Source organism: Halichoerus grypus, chromosome 2, assembly GCF_964656455.1.
Source record: "Halichoerus grypus chromosome 2, mHalGry1.hap1.1, whole genome shotgun sequence".
Taxonomy (NCBI): domain Eukaryota; kingdom Metazoa; phylum Chordata; class Mammalia; order Carnivora; family Phocidae; genus Halichoerus; species Halichoerus grypus.
The window spans coordinates 90,418,723-90,444,662 of record NC_135713.1 but is presented as its reverse complement, the minus strand read 5'-3'; the positions used below and the strand labels follow the sequence as shown (position 1 = coordinate 90,444,662).

At 37.6% G+C, this 25,940-nt stretch overlaps 1 long non-coding RNA gene across 1 annotated transcript in view; it reads left to right on the top strand.

The window, feature by feature from the left end:
- LOC144380969 (uncharacterized) overlaps positions 1 to 25,940 on the top strand; it is a 338,818-nt gene that overhangs the window by 237,195 nt on the left and 75,683 nt on the right. Inside the window, exon 3 of the long non-coding RNA XR_013445339.1 lies at positions 4,047 to 4,108. This is a non-coding gene — a long non-coding RNA (uncharacterized LOC144380969). The remainder of the gene's footprint in view (positions 1 to 4,046; positions 4,109 to 25,940) is intronic.

Sequence of the window (25,940 nt, the reverse complement as noted above, 5' to 3'; positions counted from 1 at the left end):
TTAAAAAAAAAGAAAACTAATGACCTTATTGGTTAGTTTTTTGCCTACTGTTTGACAAAAAAAAAAAAAAAAAAGGCCTGGAGAGGGTTGCACGTGCCTTGTTTTTTTGACTCAGTCAGAGCCCTGCTATATGTCAATGGGGACCACAGCTCAACGCGTAGGGGCTTTTGGTTTTGATTGCAGACATTTGGATTGGCCCTGCTTGTCCTTTCCATTCCCATTCCCCAGGTGCTTCTGTCTGGGCACTTGTGAGCCCCGCTCACCTCCCCGACTTCACCTTATGCTCCCATAAGTGTTCTGTAAGACTTGGGAACCACGTTTCCCTGATGATAAAGGAGGCCTGGACAAGAAAAGTCCTGCCTAAGTCTTATCATCCTTGCCGCACCAGACCTGTGTCCTCATGACTTAGGGACAAGTGAGGCACCAGGGCACGAAGGGTATCACTGAATGAGAACATCCACTGGGTGAATTCCTTTCCTGAGCTCTGGCCTCTGAGCTCTGGCCTCCTCTGAGCTCTGGCCTCCTCCTTCACCAGGGACTGCAAAGCGATGGGCACCACCAAGAAGCACATAGGCACACTGGGTCTCTGTGAAAATGGGAGTTTGGGTTAGGACGTTAATTGCAGTTTTCATCAGGATAAAGATATCCAGATGTGAGAGAGAATTAAGTTCCTTCCCATGCCATGGAACAGATGACTGAACTAAAAGAAACATTTATTCTGTGAAGGAAGTAAATGAATACACCTGCACTATCTTCTCTCTACTCTCATGTTCCTTAAATTAAATTAAACCACCAAACAGGTCCTACTGGCTAAAGGAACAAATGCAATACTGTACTCAAGAGCATTTGATGTAAATTTCTTAATGAAGAAAGAATAAACAGAAATTTACACTGTGTATTTGGATGCTGTAAACCTTGTAAGAGATTTACACAAAACTTCTTATTCCCAAACCTATCATGTAAATGTGCTGAATCCATTCTGTACATGGTATCTCTAGAAGATTTTTGCAATGTTTTATATGAGAGCAGTTTTCAGATGTGGTTTATATCTCATCACTTTATAGTAATATCTTGTAAAATTTTTGACTGAATCAGAGAATTTTAAAGTTGGATCTCAAAGAGTGAAGTCATGTTAATTTTTTAATATGGAAAAAAAATACTGAAGTCCAGAAGTAAACATACATGTATAATGTATATGTGTATGTGAGTTGAAACCTTAATTGAAGTTAGTGGGTTTTTCTTTACTTCTAAAAATATTCTACAAGTCTAATACTTTATTATATTCTATTTGTTGATTAACTAGTTGATAGTTTTAACCAGGATGAAAAAATAATATTAAGCAAGAGAAGTAAAAGGGACTTCAAAGAACAATTATCTACCATGAAAGTGGAAACCATGGATTGGCATATGAAGGAAATAACATGTTTTTATTGCTACTAGTTACACAGTATATTTTTAGCGGTGTTCTCATCCCTGATGACAGAAATCACCATCACACGCTAAATAACTAAAAGCAGGGATTGTGGGTAAGAAAAAAGAGAGAGGGATGAAGTTTAGGCCAAGTCTACAATGAAGAGGTTTAAATATCTCATAAAACATCAGACCAAACTGGTCTTTCAGAATTTAGGGCAGTTCACTTTTGGCAAAGTCCAGCTTCCTGTTCACAAGAGCAATGCCTTCAGATTATTTTTTGAACATCAAACAGGCTTTTTTCAGGACCTCATTTTGATGAGTTCTGATGGGTAATCAGAAATACATGGATTAAGTCTGCTTTCAAATAAACATGGGTTTAGCAATTAAAGAGAAGAAAGCTTGGCTCAGTGTGCTCTGAGTCCAGCCAAACTCTAAACATGGGATGAGGCAGTTGAGAGTGTTGGATGAGAACATGCAGTTGAACTAGGCCTCCCAACATTATGTTAATAAGCTTTGCTCAGCTTCTTCCTGGGGCATGAGAAAACCCTTAGTACCAGTATATCAGAGACTGTTCATTGGCCTCAATCAACACCTACATGGCAGAGATTCAGGAAACAGACTGTGCCAATAGCTGTCTGCATTTAGATGTATTCCTACAATTCTCATTAGCTTTCCCTTCACAAGACAGTACAGTGCAAAGGGCACAGTCTCTGGAACCAGATTCAAACCCCAGCTCTGTCACTTCCTACCCCTCTCAGTTTGCTGACCTATAAAATGGGAGCAATAATACTGTATTTTATAGGGTTGCTATGATAATTTGATAAAGTAATAAAATGTCCAATAGATATTAGCTATTATCAGTATCTTAACTATTTAAATTCTGAGGATTTGACTGAAATTTTTCACAAATTGTGTCTGAGAAGTGTGTCTATTAAGAATAGACAGCATTGTTAACTCTCTAATGATGTGATTATTTCCAGAGAGAACTGGATTAGAAAAGGGTTAGCACCTTTAAAGGCCATGTTTGATAAGAGACAGATATGGGGAACCTGTTATTGTCAGCCCTCTGGGATATGGATTTATAGTCTTCAGGAAGAAATCAAATTAACTAGGTTGTGCATTTTCAGCAAAAATATTGATAAGGTAATAAGAGTTTAATAGGAGAATGATATGGATTTTTCTTAAAGGCTGGTCTACATTAGTAAAGTAGATGCTTAATATACATTTAGGTAAGCATTTTCCAAAGCTTGTCCTATGGACCACTAGTGCTATGAGATGCATCTTAAAAAAGGGTTCAAAAACTAATGATGTAATGTATGGTGATTAACGTAACATGATAAAAAAAATATTAAACTAAAAAAAAAAGCGTTCTGTGGTCTGATACATTTTGGAAATAGTGATTTCTATTATGTCACTATTATCCCATCTCAGAAATTCATAATGTGTCTTAGCTTATTAAATGCTCTGATAGTCCTGCTGTAAAGAAATCTAAATAACTTTAACCCAGTGTTTCTCAAAGTTATCTGACTACAGATCCCAGGGGAATTTTCCATGAAACACACTTTGAACATGCTAATATATATCACCTAAGGAAAGAATCATGGTTTCATTGTGCAAACCCTGACATTCTAGAATCTTGGAATTCTGGAAATAACTGACATGAGAGAAATGGAGGCCTGAAACATCAGCAAGAGGGAAAGAAAGTGGAGAGCTGACCTGAGAGTTTAGAAGATGAGAATGTCAGAACTTACTTACCCATTGACGTCCTGGCTTGGGCACCTCTCCGATCAAATGTCATTTCTTCTAGGAGGACACCCTTGGCCATCCTTTCTAAAAAAATGTCTTCACCTTTGCCAAGTTACTTTCTGTCCCTTATCTTGCTGTATTTTCTTCATAGACCTCCTTACTCTGTGAGAGAACATTTGTGTGTTCACTCATTTATTACCTCTGAGGGCAGGGACTTCACTTTCATCTCTATCCCCAGGGAAGAGAATAGTGCCTGGTATGAAGCACACACCTAATAAATATTTGTTAAAAGAATGAATAAATGATAATGGTGTGATTCATTGAGATTCCCACTAGTAGAGGAGGAGAAAATTTTTAGGAGGAAATGAAACAAGTTTAGTATTTAACATAACGAGCTTGAGAGGAATCGTCAGATATGAAATTTGTAGGAGCAATGGAAGTGAGACCTTCCTATATGAGCTATGGGGTGGGAAGAGTGCCAATAATAATAACAACAACAACAACCACAGCTAATATTTATTGAGTGTTTGCTATTTGCCAGAAACTATTGTAAGCACATTCCATGTGTGAATTCACTTAACCTTTACAATAACCCTTGGAGGTGGGTGCTATTATTATTCTCATTTTGCAGCTGAGCAAATCAAAGCTTGGGGTGGTTTAGGAAACCCTTTCAAGGTCAGACAGCTAAGAAGTGTTGGATTTGGATCCTTGCTATTTCCTTAGAAATAGCATTATTTAACTATTGGACAGCAAAAGAGGACCTGGTAAAGAACACTGGGAGAAGGAGGCCAGAGACATTAGTGGACAAGAGAGTCTAAGAAGAAGGAAAAATTGATGTTATCAAATGCTGCAAGGTGAAATTTGAAAGTTGTATTTCTTTTTTTCAGAACTCTTTCAGTGGTGTCATGTGGACAAGCCAGATGGCAGCGGCTTGAAGGGTGACTGGCTGGTGAGTAAGTTGGTCTATTAGATTATTCTTTTGAGGAGCTTGCCTTATATAAAAGGTAGGACAGAGAGGAGGGAAATAACTAGAAGTTGACATAGAGTAGGGAGAGCATTTTAAAAATCTATAATGTAGTGGAGAGTCTGCTTACAGGCTCTGGGGAAGAAAACAGTGAAGAGGGAAAGGACAAAATGATAGGGGAGGGCGAAGTCCTGGTATTGAGAAAGCTGAGAAGAAATGGAACAAAGAACACAGATGGCCAAGAGATGATGGCCAGGGACTGGACTCAAGTTAATTCAGATGATACATTTCTCATGGACTCAGTCTGTACACGCGTGTGTTTGTGAGTGTGTGTGTGTGTATTTATACAATAATACTTAGCATTCTGTGTATAGAAATGAAAAGGTCAATAATGAGATTGAGCCCAAGCAGAGGGCAGGGTGGCAGAAGGACCCCGAGAATTCTGGTTGAAGTGATGTTAGAAGGTCTCTGAGAGTAGAGAAGGAGACAAAGCTGTGAGGAGGGTGTGGTCAAGGAGAAGGGAGAGGAGGAGGCTTTGAAGGCCTCAGATGGAAGAGCAGTTGCATGGGAATCAGGTGGGTGAGATTGCTGGGGCCTCAGGTGTGCTCATGTATTTCTAGATGGAGGAATCCTGAGTGATGAGGGAGCCTGGGAGGTGTTCATAAGAATGGGAAGCTGGGGTGGAGCAGAGGTGAAGATTGTTGGTTTGAGAAAGTGAGAAGCTCTGTGGGTGGGTTCATGGATTCCATATATGATTGTGGAAGCTGTCCAGGGTGACATCAGGACTTGCAGTGGAGAAGAGAATGACCTGGGGACAGTCTATTCCATGACTGGGGATGTGAACCTGGGAACTGTGTAGATGACAGCCACAAGATGAGTGGAATAGCTGGATGACACAAACTGTAAGGAAGAGAGATCATTCCGTGAAGGTGACAGATTAATGGTCTATTCCCCCATTCTAACTCTTGCTTCAAATGAACTCTGACCTCTCTTGATTCAGCTAGTTTAGGACACTCTAGATATACCTATCAGAACCAGTCTTATGCTGATGTCCTGCCCCCTCCCCCCACCCCCACTCTCAACATCCACCAGGGGTCCCTTTCTTTGAGAAGGGTAATGAAGACAGGTTTTCCAGTTCCAGTGTCTGAACAAGATTAACATTTTAAGCTATTGTCAGCTTTGAGCTAAGGGGCTGATCAGCTTGTCCACTTGGTTAGACAGCAGGGACCTGAGAGAGATGAGAAAATGAGTGACATTTGCCAGGGAGGCACCAACAAGGAAGAGTCAGGTGCAAAACACCTATTTCTGGCCTGCTCCAGTGATACAGGGTATAAATATGAATTCTGCAGCAGGCTGGCGTGGAGCCCCGAGGGTTGCATAGATGCCCAGGGAAAGTCAGGGGCACTTGACAAGTCGGTGACACGTTGTGCCATGACCATGCGTGGTGGTCCCTGAGCCATTCACTGTATTGTCTAAGCCTGAAATAGTTGCTCAGGGTCTCCTAATTGCAGGATGAAGCAAAGACTTATTTTCCTTATAAATATAATACTCATCTTGCTTCTGCCTTTTCTCACACCCATGTCTAACCTTTTAAGTATGGAACTAAAACATTGTCTCTGCAGATGAGGTAGCACAGATAAGGAGGATGGAGAGGAATTTGTAAGTTCCTATTTCTTGTGTGTTTGTTTGCTAAGAGATATGAGGCTCTAGGCCAGTCTCATTTCTCCACTGACTGCTTTCTCTGCACAGAGATTTCTGACCCTGTGTCCGGGGGCCTTTGTCCAGGCATTTGGACGATGCCATCTGCAGGAAGCCCAGAGCAGCAGTGTGCCAGTCAAGAGCTCCACCAGGTCCCTGGTGGACAAACTGCCCTCTGCTATTGGTCCCTGCTCCCAGACAGAAGTGGGGAGAAGCAAACCCAATGCTAGTGTTGGCCCAGGTGCCATGGTGAGATGCAGCTTAATTGTAATGGATTTAAGAAACACAAAGATACTGAAACACAGAGGCTCATGAAAAATTACCCAGAGACAGGAGGGAAAACTTCAGTTCTCCGAACGTTTCATCATTATCCCCATTATTTTAGTGGGTTATCACAAATCAGGAGTAGGTAAACTGAGAGGTGGCAAAACAAATATATAACTTCCAAGTGCTTAATTTTATTGGGTGGCAGAATATGCTGGGCAGTGAAAAGTGCCTTGGGTGGTTTGAATGCTGTAGGCACGTACTGTGCATGGTTTGGTCCAAGTTTTATCCCAGATGTGCAAACTGATAGTTCTTAGGGGGGCAACTGTAAACACCCACTACTCAAGCACTTCTTGCTCTTTTGACTCTTGGAGATTCATCAGTTGCTTTTGATTGGGGTCTCCTTATCATTTTAGCTTATAAAACCTTCACATTTTAAAGAGCATTTTCTCTCTAACAGATGGGTCCACATATCCACAGTTCCCTCCACTGTAGACAAAACAGTTCCAATTTCAATTCTCAAGCCAGAAGAGGCCATAGTCATCGCTCTTACTGTGAAGGAACAGGAAAGAGAAATCAAAGGCTAAGGAGAGTTGGGGGGGCTGGCTTCAGTCTCTTCTTTAAGGCTCCTCCTAGTCCTGCTAGAATTCACTTGAAGTTTGTCCTTTCAGAAGGCTTCGTATTTTGTTCCTATATGCATTCAGTCACAATGAAGACATTTTTCTCTTTCATATAATGTGGAACATTAAAAAATAATAGTCGGGTGATGCACTGGGGAGTTTTGCTTTTCCTAGTGTGTGGTTCTTGGCCCAAAGTGTATGATGGTTGGAAAAAAATCAACACAAGGCTGCTCTGTATAATATTATGTCTCTGGTAGAGAGTGGTTGGAGGGTTTTATGGAGCACAGATTCTAAAGGTAAAAGCCTTTAACAAGTCACAACTCAGCGACTGATGAAACCTTACATTCAAATCTTAGATAAATAAACTGAAAAATCTCCAAAGGAGAGCAGTTGCCAAGTGTTCACATTTGATTTTGGATATTGCATTTAAATATTTTCCAAGTTTAATATTTCCCCCTTCCTTTTTTTGTAAGGAACCAATCAAGCAAATAAACATGCATGTTGGAAATGCATATATCTGATTTATGTAATATCTTAGTATGAGGATTTTATCATGTCCCTTCTAAAATTATTTGTCACTCTTTCATTTTCCCGAAGAGAACTGGGAAGACTGTCAAGTAGAGTTTGCTAAGGACACTTTGAGCTAAACTTCTCTGCCATTTATATTTAATGGTCTTCACTCACCCCATGTCTTGGGTTTCTTTCCCCTTCCACGACATCAGATATATTCAGAAAATCCCATAAAGCCCATCACTGGTCTGTAGTAAGGAAGGCTTAGCATGACTGTATGGTTTTACATTTACCTTCATGTTTTAAAAAGGGATTGAGGCAGAAGTAACAGATTCCAGGGATATTGATGGCCCTTCATAATGCATCGCCTTTGTGTAAGGGTAGGGGTATGGTAAAGAGGCTGCTTCACTTGATTCTGAGGCCAGATTAGTTCCATACATGATTACATTTGGGTTCCTTAAGTGCTATCTCTGCAAAGACAGAGATTGATTTTGAGGAACTTAGGAGTCATCCTGACTCCTCTCACTTTGTCATCATCCACTAACATCCATTCATCTCCAAATAGTGATTCATCTAAACTATTCTCTGAGCCCATATGCCCTTTTATCCCCCTACAGTGCCAGCGCTGCAGTTCAGGTTGTCATCCAAAACTGATGACTTCTAAGCTTGCTTGGTTGCCTTGGCTTGCCCTCCCTTTCCAGTCCATTCTGTTCTGTCACAGACAGGACAGTCTGATCGTGCACCCTCCCTGATGAAACACGTCACTGACCTGAATGAAGAACAGAATCTTTACGTGGCCCATCAGCCACTGCAGTTCTCCCACTTACAGCCTCATTGCTCACCTCCCTCCATTTCCAGTCTGATCTCTCCTGTCAAAGCAATACCAAACTGGATGGAGTCTCTGCCCAGAAACAGTGCTGCTGTTATCTCTGGGTCTCTGCTCATGCTGGGATTTCTTTTCCCCAAGTGCCCAGGCTCACTGCTTCTATTCCCTTTCTTCCCTAACTCTTTCTTATTTACTGAAGCTCAGCTCTGGGGACTGATTCTTTAGGAGGGCTTCCCTGAACTCCTCCCCACCCACTGCACCACGCAGGACCAACTGCCTGTGCTTTATGCCCCCACTGCTGCTCTTAATCCCTCACCAGTGCTCTTCTCCTTCTTTACATCCCCAGCACTTAGCACAGAGTAGGTACTCAAACATGATTTACTTGTTACATGAATAAAGGAATGCATGATTGCATGAATGCATGACTGAGAAATTGGTGATTACTTTTGATTTAGCCAAACAGAGGTTAGGAATAGCTTGTCTCTACTTAGCCCATTTTATCACATTTGCTCTCCACTTTAAAGGAAGTAAAACTACATATAAATTGAAGGTTCTGTGTATTTTTCCCTGATCCCTCTCTCTCTCTAGAGGTAAGAATTATTCTGTATTTGTTTTATCATATATTATCAGATACATACTAGACATGTATCAGTAAATAATACATTGTTTTGTATATCTTCAGACTTTACATAAATGGTATTGCATCCAAGTGTCAGTCTCCAACTGTTCTCTTCAATCACTACTATATTGAAGTGATTAATAAATATTAACACATGAGACTCCAGTTCATTATTTTAATTGCTATATCAAGTTGCATTATATAATATACCACATTTTATATTGATTAGACTATTGCAAATACTGCCGTATGAACATCCTTCTCCGTATGTCCAGGATAAATAGAAGAGCAATTGCTAGGTTGAAGTATATTCACAGTGTCCACTACACTATATATTGTTAAATTATCCTACCACGTTGTACCAATGCATGCTCCCACCAGCAGTTTATGACATCATCTATGGCTCTACATCTTTGCTCACATTTACTGCTATCAGATTTAAATAATTTTAATGTGATGAATTTGAAATGCATCTCATTTTTTGTTTAATTCAAATAGCTCTTACTATTTCTGGTATTAAGCATCTTGTCATACACTTATTAATCATTCAGATTTTCTCTTCTGTGAATAGATATCTTAGACAAATGAATAATAAAAAGTAAATAATCCAGTAGGTTAAATACCCGACCAAAATGGGTACTGTTGAAAGGGGGTATGGACATTGTTAGGTAACTCCCAGTGTCTGCTGTGGTCATCAGGGCATTTTGGAAGCTCACTTTGTGCTGGTGGTCCCTGTGGGTTTTCCATGATTTGCTAGTTTCCCTGCTCTGGAAATGTAGAAGAGGAGGAGATGAAGACATACTTATGTCTATAAATCAAAGTATCTTTAGTTCAAAAAAAAAAAAAAAAAAAAGTAAACCTAGTAAGAGAGAGGAGATGTTTGGGGAACAACAAAAAATGACAAACCTGTAGCTCTGGGCACAATGCTAATTTTTTTCCATCCATTCTGCCTCCCTGTTTCCTCTACTTCCAGCTCTACCCTACAGTCTTAGTCTTGGGTTCTTGGCTATGCAGTGAGGAACATAAATCTTTCAGGGTTCATAAAAGGTCAGCAAAATGTCTGAACCAACAATGTCCAGCAGAAATACAATGTGAACCACATATGCAATCTTAAATTTTCTAATAGGCACATTTTAGAAAGGAAAAAGAAAGAAGTAGAATTAATATATTTTATCCAAAATATAATCATTTCAACATGTAATTAATATAAAAATCATCTGGATATTTTACATTGATCTTTTTTTTAATAGTAAGTGTTCAAGCATCAGTGTACAGTTCACACTTAAAGCTCATTTCAATTTATACTGGCTTCATTTCAAATGCTCAATAGTCACATGGCTAGTGCCCACATTATTAGACAGAATAGGTCTAAATCATTTGTAGAGCACTGCAATTTGACCCAACATAAATACCCATTCTTCACCTCTATTTTCTCCCCTCCCCATAACATATTGATATTCTGTGTTCTGCATTCTGGTTATCTTTTCAAATCAACACCGGGACAAGGAGATTAAGGAATCAGGATTATTCCAAGAGTTCTGTGGAGCTGTATTTTCTTCCTTCTCTCTAACAAAATGGGCCCTGCATTCATTGCCCATCAGTCACTTATTTTAACAATTCACATATTCCTAATATGGAGTCTGGGGTAATCACCCTGATTTCAGCTGCCCTCAGAACATATGCATTCCAAAATGTCTAAGTATTGACACTCATTCAGTGAGAGACTTAAAAATGATTTATCTACAAAAGATATTCACGGTTTCTTGCAAGAATTCTAAAATGTAGAAGTTGAAGGGATCATGATTATTATTTAATCCAACTCTGAGTGGTTAGGTGGCATGCCAAAAAAGCCACACCCCAATAGTAGCAGACACATGTCTAGAACTGAGGTTCCTGGACTCCTGGACTTCTACCACTCAACATGAATTTTGATGACTGACAATCAGAACTCTGAGACCCAGGGAACAGTGTTCCCCTTACCTCTCTAATTTCCATCAAGGGCCATACAGCTTGATTTTCTCTCAGCACACATGACTGAATGTAAATGTCACCTGGGCCTAAATAGAAAGACCACGGGCAGCACAGTATTAAGCAGCTATGCCCAAAGCAGCATGTCTTTTGGTAGAGCTGAGTTAGGTGTGTAGCCGATCTCGAACCAAAGTAAGGACCACGAATCGTTGCTTTTCTCAAGATACATATGCTCTTTTTTCCTGTACTCTACTACAATCTCTTTCTCTTATTTAGTTATCAGTAAAAAATTTCTATATACAATAATGGCATTCTTTTTTTTTTATTAACATATAATGTGTTATTTGTTTCAGAGGTACAGGTCTGTGATTCATCAGTCTTACACAATTCACAGTGCTCACCATAGCACATACCCTCCCCAGTGTCCATCACCCAGCCACCCCATCCCTCCCACCCCCCTCCACTCCAGCAACCCTCAGTTTGTTTCCTGAGATTAAGAGTCTCTTATGGTTTGTCTCCCTCTCTGGTTTCGTCTTGTTTCATTTTTCCCTCCCTTCCCCTATGGTCCTCTGTCTTGTTTCTCAAATTCCACTTATCACTGAGATCATAGGATAATTATCTTTCTCTGATTGACTTATTTCGCTTAGCATAATCCCCTCTAGTTCCATCCACATGTTGCAAATGACAAGATTTCATTTTTTTGATGGCTGCATAATATTCCATTGTGTGTGTGTGTGTGTGTGTGTGTGTGTGTGTGTGTGTGTGTGTATATATACATACACAGCACATCTTCTTTATCCATTCATCTGTCGATGGACATCTAGGTTCTTTCCATAGTTTGGCTATTGTGGACATTGCTGCTGTAAACATTGGGGTGCACGTGCCTCTTCAGATCACTACATTTGTATCTTTGGGGTAAATACCCAGTAGTGCAATTGCTGGGTCGTAGGGTAGCTCTATTTTCAACTTTCTGAGGAACCTCCATACTGTTATGGCATTCTTTTTGATAAAACTAGTGGTTGCTCAACCCATGAGCCACACCCAGTATCCTGGTGTTGGGAGGGGAACCATCCAGCTACTTACCTTCGATTTTTTGCTTTTGTTACAAACGTTGCTTTTCTCTGTTTGAAAAGCACCAGGCCCCTTATTTGCTTTACTTTGTAGTAACGTGTGAAAAATGCCTTTATTACCAACAGTAGCTTCCTGAGAAGCTGGTTCAGCAGCCGAATATTAACTAATCCAAAAATTACTTCTACAATAAGTTCTCTCTTTTATATTAAAAATAATAAGTAGGGGCACCTGGGTGGCTCAGTCATTAAGCATCTGCCTTCGCCTCAGGTCATGATCCTAGGGTCCTGGGATTGAGCCCCGTATTGGGCTACCTGCTCAGCGGGGAGCCTGCTTCTCCCTCTCCCACTCCCCCTGCTTGTGTTCCCTCTCTTGCTGTGTCTCTCTCTCAAATAAATAAAATCTTTTAAAAAATAGTAATAATAAGTAATTAAGCATACCTAGACACTATTTATTCTTCAACAAGCTTAGTGGACACAGGATCTTGAAAAGATGCAAATAACGCTCAGTCCATGCCTGATTTATTCTAAATCATGAAGTGGGGAAAATGCACTTAAAGAGTTCAGACCTGAGCTGTGAGATAGATGTCTATCTTGCATACACACATGAAATATACAGTCTGAAAGGTGTGAAATGTCTGTATGGAAATGCATCAGAGAGTCACTGGGGAGGTTTTTGTGGCAGTACTCTTCCCTACAGTGTGTCAGTAATGTGAATGGAAAAGGAGGCCTGGTACATTAAACCATAAAAGAGTCATTAACACTGTCCTCTAGGCCAGATGTTTTTCAAAGATTGCTATGAAGATATCTACCAAAGAAGATTATCTGGTGATTGACTGTTTGGCCACTTGAATAATTGGAAACACATTTCTTTGTGGGCATGGTTTCTTTTGAATTGGCCCACTTAGAATCCTAGGATATTAGAATCCCCCGATTGCTGATGGTGAGCAGAGGGACACAGAGGTTTTATGACTTGGAAAAGGTCACTCAGTGAGAGAGTGGCAGAGCCAGGACCAAGTGTTTTGATAACACTTCCTCAAAACCGGAGGACCTTTATTTTGTTATACTTTGTTTTATTAACTCATCAACAGAGATGCTTTATGATGAAAATGACAAAAGAGAATGAACCAGATTCTTCTCACTGGAAAAACTATCTAAATACATACTGATTTTACTTCTATCTAGTCTTCGTTGAATAAAACAGAATAGCCACTTAAAATTTATGTTAATTCTGGTTTTATGCTTTCCTGTCTTAGAACATGGATAAGCCATTGGACCTACTGATGAGAAAGCACTTTGATCCCATTGCAGCCAGTCCAACCTGAGGAAAACTAGATCTGAATGGAAGCGACAGGGTAGTATTTCCTGACTCGGTTGCTATAAAAAAAAAAAAAAAAAAAAAGTGAGGCTTTAGTCCTCTTAAATTTCTCCCAGTTATTTCAAGAAGTCCCTTGAGCTTGTTTCCATATGTGATCATGTAAACAATACTCCTGGCCACTAGTGGAGTCTTCCATTTTCTCCTCACACACTTGGGTATGCTGTTCTGGTACCTCCTAAGTACCCTTCATTTCACAACTTTTTGTATTCTCCCATCTGTCTCTTATAGCGATGTTGAACTGCTCAGACCCCATCTGATGCTCCATAATGCATTGGGTCCTCTGGGACTTCTAATCAACTCCAGATGTAGACTAGACACACTAGACAGGCCATGTGACCTTTCCTGCTTTGCATCTTGTGTTGGGTTTCCTAAATCCTGGTTTAGTGTCTTGCTGAAGTGAAGAAGAATTCTCAACCCTAGCTCATGCTACACTATTACATGGTCACAAAGCTGGTCTGCCTCATGCTGCCAATATCATATAATGATCTTAGTGAAATGGCATGTTTGCTTCTGATGTTGCCTTCTGTCTTTCAGAGGCATCACTGCACAGAACTCTGGCACAACCTCAGGTGGAGGAAAGAGCTAGAGGCCAGTGTACATTCCAGTTGTGCTCACACAATTGCCCTTGGTCCATACTTGCATGAATCATATTTTTCTCTCCTTAGGATATATTAGTTCACATGGAGTTCTTCATTTTCTCATACAAACATTGTCTTTGAGGCCCTACGCACTGTGTTCAGACAGGTGTAGATTTGTGTGACGCACATGAATCCAGTTCCTAAGTTGAGGACATTTTTCTTCTATAACAACAAAAAAATTCATGTAACTTTTAACTTAAATATGTTTCTGATTTCTACCAGAGTTCAAAACACAGAGAGGCTTTTTGTCATGTGGTTATTTATTTTGGTTTGCAGTTATCCACAAAGCTTGCAGTCAATAAAGTATTATTCATAGTACAACGTATGAGCCATGGAAAATTGTCGTCACTGGTGTGCTGGTAAATTATCAGCAACCAGCTCTCTGGAAGGCAAAACCTATGATTTGTAGCATTTGTTGGTTTCATTAATATAAATACTCCCACCCATATTGATTTTAAGCTACCATCATCACTGTAAGTGGAATTGGGAATTGATGCTCAGCAGCACACTATTAGATAGTATTTTCACCACACAGACATAATAGCTATAAAGGACCTCGAGGGAAGGGATACTAGTGAAACATAGTAAAATAATTAGGAAGTGATGAATTTTGAGTATTTATCTTTGCTTTAAATATAATGTGTGTATTTGTAAGTTTATTTAATGTAACTTTTAATAATGGCTGTATTGAATAAGTGCCCAAAAATTCCTGAAAATTTAACAATCAGTTCTTACAAGCCAGCACAGCCTGGCTCCAGCACCCCTCTGGGTGTAATATAATGAGGCAAGTCTAAAACTAATCTTCCAGAGCTGTGTAAGTTAGCATTGCAGATTGTTGTGAGGGTAGAATGAGTGCATGTGAAATGAAAATGTCTAGCATAATGCCTGGCACACTGGTGCTCAATAAATTCCGGGTGAATCCAGAAGGCTAGTCTTGAATGGTGAAGAGGCAGGAATTAGTTTGGTTCTCTGAAGCAAGTCAGAGCTTTCATCTTAATAATTCTGAGACTGTGTGCATATTATGTCCCACTCAGGGTGGATCAAATCCTGTAGTTAGAGAGGAAAAAGGAGGAGAGAGAGAGAGAGACCAAATGACATCATTTCGCTTTTGCTTCTCAAATGGTCCTCATTAAGTTGACTGCACAGACTATAAAGAGGGATTTTAAGAGCCCTGGAAAAGTTGAAGGCAGACAATCCCTTGTTCAGAGGATGAAATGGGGTAAACCATAACATATGTACCAAATAATATAGTCTTTGTTTTATGTAATAATTTATTTTCCTCCTTCCCCTTCCTCTACATGGAAGAGACCTAACTCGAGGTCAATTCTCAGTACCCCTGAAAGCTGAAGAAAGAGCAGGTCTGATTTGATGGTTTCTCTGGCAGGCACACGGCTGGAGCCCACTGCACAGTGGCAGCCTCGCCAGTTAAATTATGATGGCTGCTTTGATGAGAGGAGGTTTCATGCTTTATGAGGCTGATAGCATTCAGCGTTTAAACCATTAAATTTGCATCTGGAAAAGCCCTGGTCAGGAAAAGGTAAAAAGGTCAAATTTTCATAATGGCTTTCAGAACCAAAATGGTGTCTTTCCTGAGGGCCTGGCTGGAAAACATTCAGCTTTTTGTTGTAATAGAGGTCTTGCTTAATTGAAAATCAGTGAGATAAAAAGATCTTTTAACAAGAGTACTAAACTCATTGACAGATATTTTCCTACTAATTATTGGGACGAGTGGCTAAACACTGTGTGCTGCTGTGAACAGAATGAGTCTCCACATTTAAACTTGTGGGGATCTATTCCCCTGAGTTAATCAATATTGTCAGACTAAGCAGATAATTGCCACATCTCCTGAACTTATTACAATGCACAACTAGACTTAAAGTCAGATTTTCCAAATTGTTTTAGATGGAACCCCAGAATCTAATTGGGATTTTAGAATTTCCCTGAGCCAACAACAGCTTATTTTAAGATGATAAGTTTGCTGCCCTAATAGTTTTTTATTCTGTTTCTCCTAAGTACAGTCAGTTCTGCTATAATGTGACATGTGCACGCCTAAAAACCACACACTATGCAGAATTGTTTAACAGAAACCATAGGGCCTGGACACCAAAGCATGAGCCATAAAGGCAAAATTGATGGATTAGTTCTCATCAAAGTAAAAAACTTTTGATCCTGTTTAGAACATGGAAAAGCAAACTATAGGTGGGTGGTGGGGGAACTTGGCCATCCACATAGCTGACAAAGGACTAGTATCTAGAATATACAAAGAACTCTAAAATCTTAACAATGAAAAAATAAACAAGCTAATCCAATTAGAAAATAAGCAAAAAGCATGAAGAGACGTTTTACTGAAGTGGGTATACAGATGATAAATAAGCCCAGTGCTGTTGGGAATGTAAAGTAGTACAGCCACTCTGGAAAACACTTTGACAATTTCTTACACTAAGCACACAACTTCTAAACAGTCCAGAATTTGCACTCCTGGGCATTTATCTCAGAGAAATCAAGACTTATGTTCACACAAAAACTTTTACATGGATGTCTTGACAGTTTTATTTGTAATAGCCCAAAACTGGGAACAACCCAGATGCTCTTCAGCCCTGAATAGTTGAACTGTGGTATAGCTATACCACAGAATTCTTCCCAGCAATAAAAAACAAACAAACAAACAAACAAACAAAAAACTACTGATACATGCAATAACTCTAATAGCTCTCCAGGAAATTATATTGCGTGAAAAATGCCAATCCTAGAAGGTTATACAGTGTAGATTCCATTTATATAACATCCTCAAAGTGTCAAAACTATAGAAATGAAGAACAGATTAGTAGTTCCCAGGGGTTAAAGATGGGGAAGGGGGAACCAAGAGTGATATGGGAGGAACTAAAAAAAAAAAAAAAAAAAAATGACAACAGAGAGGATCCCTGTGGTGTTGGAATAATTCTATTTCTTGACTATGTCAATAACAATATCTTGCTTGTGATATTGTACTATAGTTTTGCAAGGTGTTACTGGGGGAAACATTTGGGCAAAGGATACATTGGCTATGTCAGTATTATTCTTTACAACTACATGTGGACCTACAATTATCTCAAAACAAGGAAGTTTAATTTACAAAATACCTATAAGGATTAAGTGAAAAATGGGGTGAGGATCACAGCACTCAAAATTTTTCTCAATGACATATTAAAAAAGAAGAAGAAGAACTTTATAAAACTGGTAGCACAGTTTTACACATGTTAAATGGTTAAGAAGTGCATAAATACCAAACTAAATGTGGCACTTTGCCCTGACAAAAACCTGAAGTTGGTTTGTGGAAGGGGGCGTTACAAGGGCTGCAGCTTGTGTTACTGTGAAGTGGTGGAAGGAAGGTTAGTTGACATGGGATGAAAAGTTGTAACACTAGATGTATTGGTGTGGCTCATAACACATGCAGTGAACTGAAGAAGCTGGTAGAGTTTTTAAAAACTGATATCTGTGCATGTGTATGTTTTGTATAATCCTACTCATCTGGTTGTTGAGGTTAGGTGCAGCTTTCTGTGTTTACCTGTTTCCTGCAGTCAAAATTACACATAAAGAAACATAAAATCTGTGTTATACTCAAGTAAGTTCCCAATATATCAATTGCTTTGAAACAAATTTTCATTTTTCCAAACAAGTGCTATAGCAGAACTGTTTGTACATTCAGGATACAAAAGTGACATAATGTCCAGATAATTACTGGAAAGGGAAGAAAATTCCACTTCCAACAATAGATAATGCCATCAAAGATTTCGGAAACTTTGGATCATTGTAACCCTACACGAAGCTACTTTCTACACTTGGAAAGCATGTTAAAATTTGGCAAGATTGGTTCCTCTTGTTTCCCCACTGTAGATTTGATTAAACTTAAATAAAATCTTCTAGATTTTGACTTAAAGATATTATTAAGATGGTATCTAATGTAGACTAAAAGAAAGTTAAAAAACATAAATTTGTCACAATTTTAGAAAAAAGACCAGGATCAAAATACTTACGCTTTCTTTCCTGTTTTGTTGATTATCTTACTTATACTCTGGTCTAACAAGTATACGAGAGAAAAAAAAATATACATGGTGGAAAACAATCACACTTACATTGCTTTTAAATAACTTAAAATTTATTATATGTATTTTGTTATAGGAAATATACTTACTGAGGTAGAGGGGAACATAAATAGATTGAATGTTAGAGCACATTATTATGGATTGGAGCTTGAGCCCATTGTTGACTGGTTCACTTAGGTAGAAACAGTGTCCTAAGAAAACAAAGACCGTAAGTTTGATACCAATGGCTTAGTTAACTAGTTTCTGTTGATACAGATGGCTTATCTAACCAGATCTGCCATGTAACAGTACATTCATTGGTCACAAAGGAAATCTATGAAATTATGTATTGTTTAAATCTGTTATAACATGGAAACCTATTTCTTATAAATCAATAATATAAAGGAATTCAACTTACATATCTGGGCAATTAGGCTACCCATTTGATATTATCATAATCATGGATTTATTTTTGTATAACTGGTCCCAGAGCACAATCACTGAAATATTACGTGGTGATACACAAATTATGGGGAGAAAAGCACCAGATGATTTTCTTGTTCCTGACTTAAAGTTAATAACTCTTAGAGATAGCAGGATGAGATGTGGTTGTGGAAAAAAGTCTGAGCTGGATGTTGAAAAGGTACAGTGTTTCCTAGAAGTGAGAATATGATATTAACAATGACAAAAAGAGAGGGACATACATGGGTAGGTTGAATAATAAATTAGTGAAAAATTGAAGGGAAAGCACTCCATGTTTAATAAAACAAGGAAATAGCCACAACTTCAAACCACAAATTGTAAAGCAAACCTTCCAAATACTGAAAAATCTACACAATGAAAACAAGAAGGAGCTGAGTGCCCAAGCAAGCTTCTTTAGACATTTAACAGGATAAAAATTTCTTTAAAAATCAGTGTTACAGTCCTGAAAGGCCCAACTGATGATCCTTTAAATAAAGAGACAAGAGCTTTGGATTGTAGGCAAACCTAGAAGAAATAAGGCTGCCCCTTGTAGACAACTAGCACAAATAGCTCAGAATGTCCAGGAAGTTAACTGTTTCTGCTCTAGTCTCCTAGCCTATGTAAATGATAGGGCAAAGAAGAAACAATCTAGCATACCAGGAATTTTACTATAAAGAAGGTTAGATGTTTGAATGCCAAATTTGAAGGAAAAAATATGCACCCAGGTAAAAAGAAAAAACAGACACAATGAGTAGGTGTCCAAGATAACCTTGGATTGTACAGTTATCCAACTATTCATTCAAAAAGTATATAAAGCCACAGCAGTCAGACAACAAAAAGAAATAAAAGGCATCCATATCAGTAAGGGAGAAGGAAAACTTTTACTATTTGCATATGACATGATATTATATATAGAAAACCCAAAAGAATCTACCAAAAAAATGCTAGAACCAGTAAACAAATTCAGTGAAGTCACAGGATACAAAATCAATGTACAGAAATTTGTTGCATTTCTATACACCCATAATGAAGTGTCAGAAAGAGAAATTAAGAAAACAACCCCATTTACAACTGTACCAAAAATGATAACTAGAAATAAACCTCACCAAAGAGGTGAAAGACCTATACTATGAAAACTATAAAATACTGATGAAAGAAATTCAAGACAACACAAAGAAATGGAAATATACTCCATGCTCATGGATTAGAAGAACAAATATTGTTAAAATGTCTGTATTACCCAGAGCAATGTACACATTTAATGCAATCCCTATCAAAACACCAACACCATTTTTCACAGAGCTAGAACAAACAATTCTAAAATTTGTATGGAACCACGAAAGACATGAAATAGCCAAAATAACCTTGAAAAAGAAAAGCAAAGCTGGAGGCATCACAATTCTGGACTTCAAGTTACATTACCAAGCTGTAATCATCAAAGCAGTATGGTGCTGGCACAAAAACAGACACATAGATCAATAGAACAGAATAGGAAACCCAGAAATGAACCCAGAATTATATGGTTAATTAATCTTAGATAAAACAGGAAATAATATTCATTGGTAAAAAGACAATCTCTTCAACAAATGTTTTTGGGAAAACTGGACAGCAACATGAAACTAGACCACTTTCTTATATCATACACAGAAATAGATTCAAAATAGATTAAAGACCTAAATGTGAGACCTGAAACCATAAAAATTCTAGAAGAGAACACAGTCAGTAACTTCTTTGACATTGGCCATAGTAACTTCTTTCTTGATATATCTCCTGAGGCAGGGGAAACAAAAGCAAAAATAAACTATTTGGGTGGCATCAAAAGAAAAAGCTTCTGCACAGCAAAGGAAACAGTCAACAAAACTAAAAGACAATAAACATAATGGGAGAAGATATTTGCAAATGATATATCCGATAAAGGATTAGTATCCAAAATATATAAAGAACATATAAAACTCAACACCTATAAAATGAATAATCCAATTAAAAATGATCAGAAGAGATTAATAGAAATTTCTCCAAAAAAGACATACAGATGACCAACAGACAAATGAAAAGATGCTCAACATCACTCATCAGGGAAATGCAAATCAAAACTACGATTAGATATCACCTCCCCATATCAGGATGGCTAAAATCAACAACACAAAAAACAAGAGGTGTTGGCGAGGATGTGGAGAAAGGGGAACACTCAGGCACTGTTGGTGGGAATGCACACTGGTGCAGCCAATGTGGAAAACAGTACGGAGTTTCCTCAAAAAGTTAAAGATAAAACTATGCATGATCCAGCCAGCACTCACCCTACTGGGTATTTACTTAAAGAATACAAAAACGCTAACTCAAAGGGATACATGCACCCTGATGTTTATAGCAGTATTATTTACAATAGCCAAATTTTGGGAGTAGCCCAAGCGTCCATCAACTGATGAATGGATATAGAAGATGTAGTATATATATATACAAATGAATATTACTGACCCATAGAAAAGAATGAAATCTTGCCATTTGCAGTGACATGGATGGAGCTAGAGAGTATAATGCTAAGTGAAATAAATCAGTCAGAGAAAGACAAATACCATATGATTTCAGTCATACGTGGACTTTAAGAACCAAGACAAATGAGCAAAAGGAAAAAAGAAAGAGAGAGACAAACCAAGAAACAGACTCTTAACTACAGAGAACAAACTAATGGTTTTCAGAGGGGAAGTTAGTGGAGGGATGCATCAAATAGATAATGGAGATTAAGGGGTGGACTTGTCGTGATGAGCACAGGGTGATGTATGGAAGTGTTGAATCACTATATTGTACACCTGAAACTAATATAACAGTGTATGTTAACTAACTGGAATTAAAATAAAAACTTTTTTCAAGTATTTATTGAGAACTTATTTTGTACAGAACCACTACTGTCCATTGTTGATATACCACTGAAGAGGAGAAATATCTCAGTCTTCATTTACTTTCCAGGGTACAGATGCTTTTGTATTCCCAACTCAGAAACACCGCTCCTGACATTATTCGTCAGCAAAAATCTGGCTCCATTCAAAGACAATTAGTATTAGAAAAAAATGAAAATGGATCATATGCATGAAGAGCAAGTAAAAATGAAACAGAAAAGAAACTTCAATAATAGTCAAATGAAGAATATACTTATTCTATCAGTATAAATACTAATTTCATATCAATAAAATAAAACTATATTTTAATCCCCAGGGACTAAAAATGAAAATGGAACTGAAGACCTCTCCTAGTGCTAGACAGTTTGCCAGCACCTGAAACATAGCAGAAACAAGCAGAAAAATTAAACCCATTGAACTTCAAATTTTGTAAATATTATGGAAGAAACATAAAGTGATTATCCTTAAATGTGTAAAGAAATAAGAGGGATGTCTCAGTTGGTTAAGCATTTAATTCTTGGTTTTGGTTCAGGTCGTGATCTTGTGGGTTTTGAGATGGAGCCCCAAGTCAGGCTCCATGCTCAATGGGGAGTCTGCTTGAAGAGTCTCTCCCTCTGCCCCTCCCATATGCTCTCTCTCTCTCTCTGTCTCAAATAAATAAATAAATCTTAAAAAAAAAAAAAAGAAATGGGAGTAAAACTAAAAGACTATAAAAGCAGGCTAGGAAAAGAACTTATAGAAATGAAAATAAAACTTTAATGGAAAGGTTAAATAATAGACTAAATACAGTTGAAGAAAGAATTAATAAACTAGAAGATAAATCTGAGAAAATCATCCAGCATGTGCATCAAAGAGGGAGACATTGAGGAAAAATATGAAAATGAGTTAAAGAAACATAGGAAGTATGATAGAATGAGAATGTCTAAAGATCTCTAATTGGAGTTTCAAAAAGAGAAAATAATGGGAGCCAATATTAGAGATAAATGGCTAAGTTTTTAGAGCTTGAGAGAAACATCAATCCAAAAATTCATGAATCTCAACAAATCTCAAGAAAGATGAATTTTTAAAAAATCCATATCTGTACTCATTGTTGTGAAAGTGCACAACACTTAAAGATTTTGAAAGCAGTCAGAGAAAAAAGAAAAAACGATCTCTAATGGAAAAGTAGTGGTACTGATGGCTCACCTCTCAACAGCAATAGTGAAATAATATCTTCAAAATGCTGACTGAAAATTATTGTCAATTTTTTGTTATTGTCAATATTTCACCTGAAGAGCAAAATAGGCCAGTTTCAGACAAATCAAAACTGAGAGATGTACTTCAAGAAAAAAAGAAATTAAACCCCCAAATGACTCAGATTTAGGAAAGAAAGATGAAGGAAGACATTTTAAAGATTTTTAAAAAAGATTTGAAGTAATCTCTAGACCCAGAGTGGGGTTCAAACTTACAACCTTGAGATCAAGAGTCTCATGCTCTACCGACAGCTAGCCAGGTGCCCCAAAAGACATTTGTTTTTAGAAGATTTTATATCTTCATTTGAGAAAGAAGAGAAAGCATGTGAGCGTGAGTAGGGGGAGGGGCAGAGGGAGAGGGAGAGAATCTCAAGCAGAAGCCCCCCTGAGTGTGGAGCCCAAAGTGGGGCTTGATCACAAAACCCTGAGATCACCACCTGAGCCAAAATTAAGAGTCATGCTCAACTGACTGAGCCACACAGGCACCCCCAAAAGACATTTTTAAACACGTGGAATAAGTCCTAAAAAATACTGAGCATATAAAACAATAATGATGTTTTTTTTTTTTAAAGAAGAGTATAAGTATAGAAACATAAATAACAATAAAATGTAAGATGAAGTTGGACTCATGGAATTAGTGTTCTACAAGTTTTTGTATTGTGTAGGAGGAAGATGGAGATGATTAACTTAAAAAAATCACTGTGACAATGTTGAGGGGTACCAAAGATTGTATATGACTTAAAAAATAGTAAAAGAGGGAAAATGGAAATAAAAGCAGAAACAATCCAAAAAAGGTAGAAAAATTGGCAGGGAGGAATCACAGGAAAAATAGAACAAATTATAAGTACAAGATAAGATAGTAGAAATAATAACAAATAGCTCAGCAATCAAAATATGTATAAACAGACCAAACACTGCTTAAAAGATTGATATTATCACATTGGCTTCAAAAATAATCTTCTGTGCTCTTTGTAAGAGATACATCTAAAAGGTAAGAACACAGAAAGGCTACAACTAAGATAGAGAAAAGAATATGTCAGGCAAACACTAATCAAAAGAAATCTAGTATAAAATTAATACCAGATAAAATAAACTTTAAGACACTAAACCATATGAATTATAAAGAATTACTGTGTAATGACAAAAGATTCATTTCACCAAGAGAATAATACAATTATAATTTTGTTTACATAGAGATATGTGACTTTTAAATATAAAAAAGCATGTATTAATACAATTGGAATGAGAAACTGACAAACCCAAATAGTAGGAGGTTTTATGATAACAAAATTATAACTGCTAGAGTAAGTATGAAAAAGTTAGCAAGAATATAGAAGATTGGAATAGTGGGATTAACGAAATTTGACCTAACAGACATATTCAGAAACCTACCCTTCCAAATGTATTTCACAATATTGTTAGGCACACATGGAATATTTACAAAAACTTACCATAAACTAGGCTTTAAGACAAGTCGTATTCTACAAACCCGTTATTATATTAGATAAATTCTCTGACAACAAAATTTAAGGTAGCAGTCAATAACAGTAAGATAACAAAAAAAGACTCCATATGTTTAGAAATTTTAAAACTTGCTCCTAAATACTTCATATGCCCAAAGGAATTAATATGAATTGATACGAATTAATAGGCCAAGGAAGAAATTATTACGAATTTTAAACTAAGTTTTAAAATTAAAATTAAATTATTAAAATAAAAAATAATTTATTGAAAATTATGTATAAAAATTAATTAATAGATTGTAGCTAAAGCAGTACAAAAGGAAAATTTATAGCCTTAAAAATGCATGTATTTGAAAAGAAGAAAAAAATGAAATTATTGAACAACAAATTTAAAACAAGTAAACAACACGAAAAAAAAGACACAAAAACAAGACAAATACCTCCTTTGACCAGAAATGGAAAAGCTATGCAAAAATGGGAGCTGGACTAAAGCACTGACAGCCAGCATTTTGGTACCTGGGGATAAAGATGGCTAAAAGGGCTCTGCCTAAGGGGACCAGGGGCTTCCCAGTTCCTGGAAGGAAGCGGAAAGATACTGAGGACCTCTGCTTGAAGATATGACTGAAACAAATATGGTCTAGAGAGGCAGAGTGGGTGGGTGGGGAGGGTAGCCTTACAACAAAGAACTAAATCAAACCACACTGTAACTTGGGTCTTTGATATCCCTCATTTCATCAAAGCTCCAAAATGCTATTAAAAGACCTAACTCCAGATGGGGCTTCTGGGGGTCTGAGTGAATGCAAATACAAAATCTCCCTCCGCATGCATCTGACAGTATTCCAAGACACATAAGATGCACTGTCAAGAGTTTTTAAATTTTCAGAGGCTTACTCTGAATGTAGGTAACAAAGAAAGGACCCGGGAAAAGGAATTATTCCCTAGGCTAGATCAGTACTTAGCTGTGTATTATTATAATGATGGAGTAATAGAAAAGTCAAGGTGAAGAGGAGGTGTAATTGCTACACCAATCCTGATCTGAGTAGTAAAATATTCACTCTTTACAGTGTAAAATACTAGTTTCTTATATGAAAAATGTAGTGTCAACTAGATACAACAAAAGATGCAGAAGTAGTAAACTGTTGGGTAAATCATTTCTTTATTCATGGAGTCACTGTACAAATATTTGTGGAGATTTACCATATATCTCCCAGTAGAGTTGCCACTACAAAAAGCTAATATCTGGTAGTAAGGGGTGGGAACTATAAATAAACAGTGAAGTGTTGTGCAGCCAGAAGAACAAGTATACAGTTACAATGAGGGCACAAAGGAAGAAGTGGTTGGCATTACGTAAGAGAGTCGCAAAGGGCTTTGTACAGAAGGTTGCCTTAAGCTGAGTGTATATAATCCTCATCATTAAAGCATACAATTCAGAAATTTATAAACATGGCAAAAATTACAAACCAATAGTGATAAAACTTGTGTTTTTCACTTGTAAAGCAGCCTCATAAAATGTTGAGGACCAAGAAAGCAAGCTCAGGAGAAAAAGAAAGAGATGGTTCATTTGTTGGTTAGAATCTTCTAATCATTACTTTTTAGCCTTGAGTTTATGTTTGTTTACTGTGGTTCCACAATTCTCACTAGGCACTAAACCTGCCAGTTTTTCAGAATTCCCCCCCTTACCCCTCTCCCCACTCCTTTTGTCAAAGCATGAGTAGACCCAGTGTGCACACCTGTGAGATCAACTTTCCAGTCTAAATATCTTACATAAAATCTTTTGAAAGCAACAGGGTGCACTCACTTAAAGCTTTAAGAATGGGAGCCAATTTTTAATTTGTTCCTCCTGTTTGCTGCAAATATAGTATTTCTCTTTCAAAGACTTTATTAGAAACCTGGATTGCTCTGGGAACAGAGACAAGCAATTTATGGTGATGAATTAGTGATGAAGGTTAGAGTCAAGAGGTTTTTCAGTTATTAGAGGTTTGTACTATTTTAAAAAGGCATTCAATTTGCACAAATATTTCAAATTTTAAAGGAGCCAGTTCCAAAAGGAAAAATAAGAGCAGTTAATAATGACAATCATGATGACAATAAGGACAATAATGACTACTACTATAACT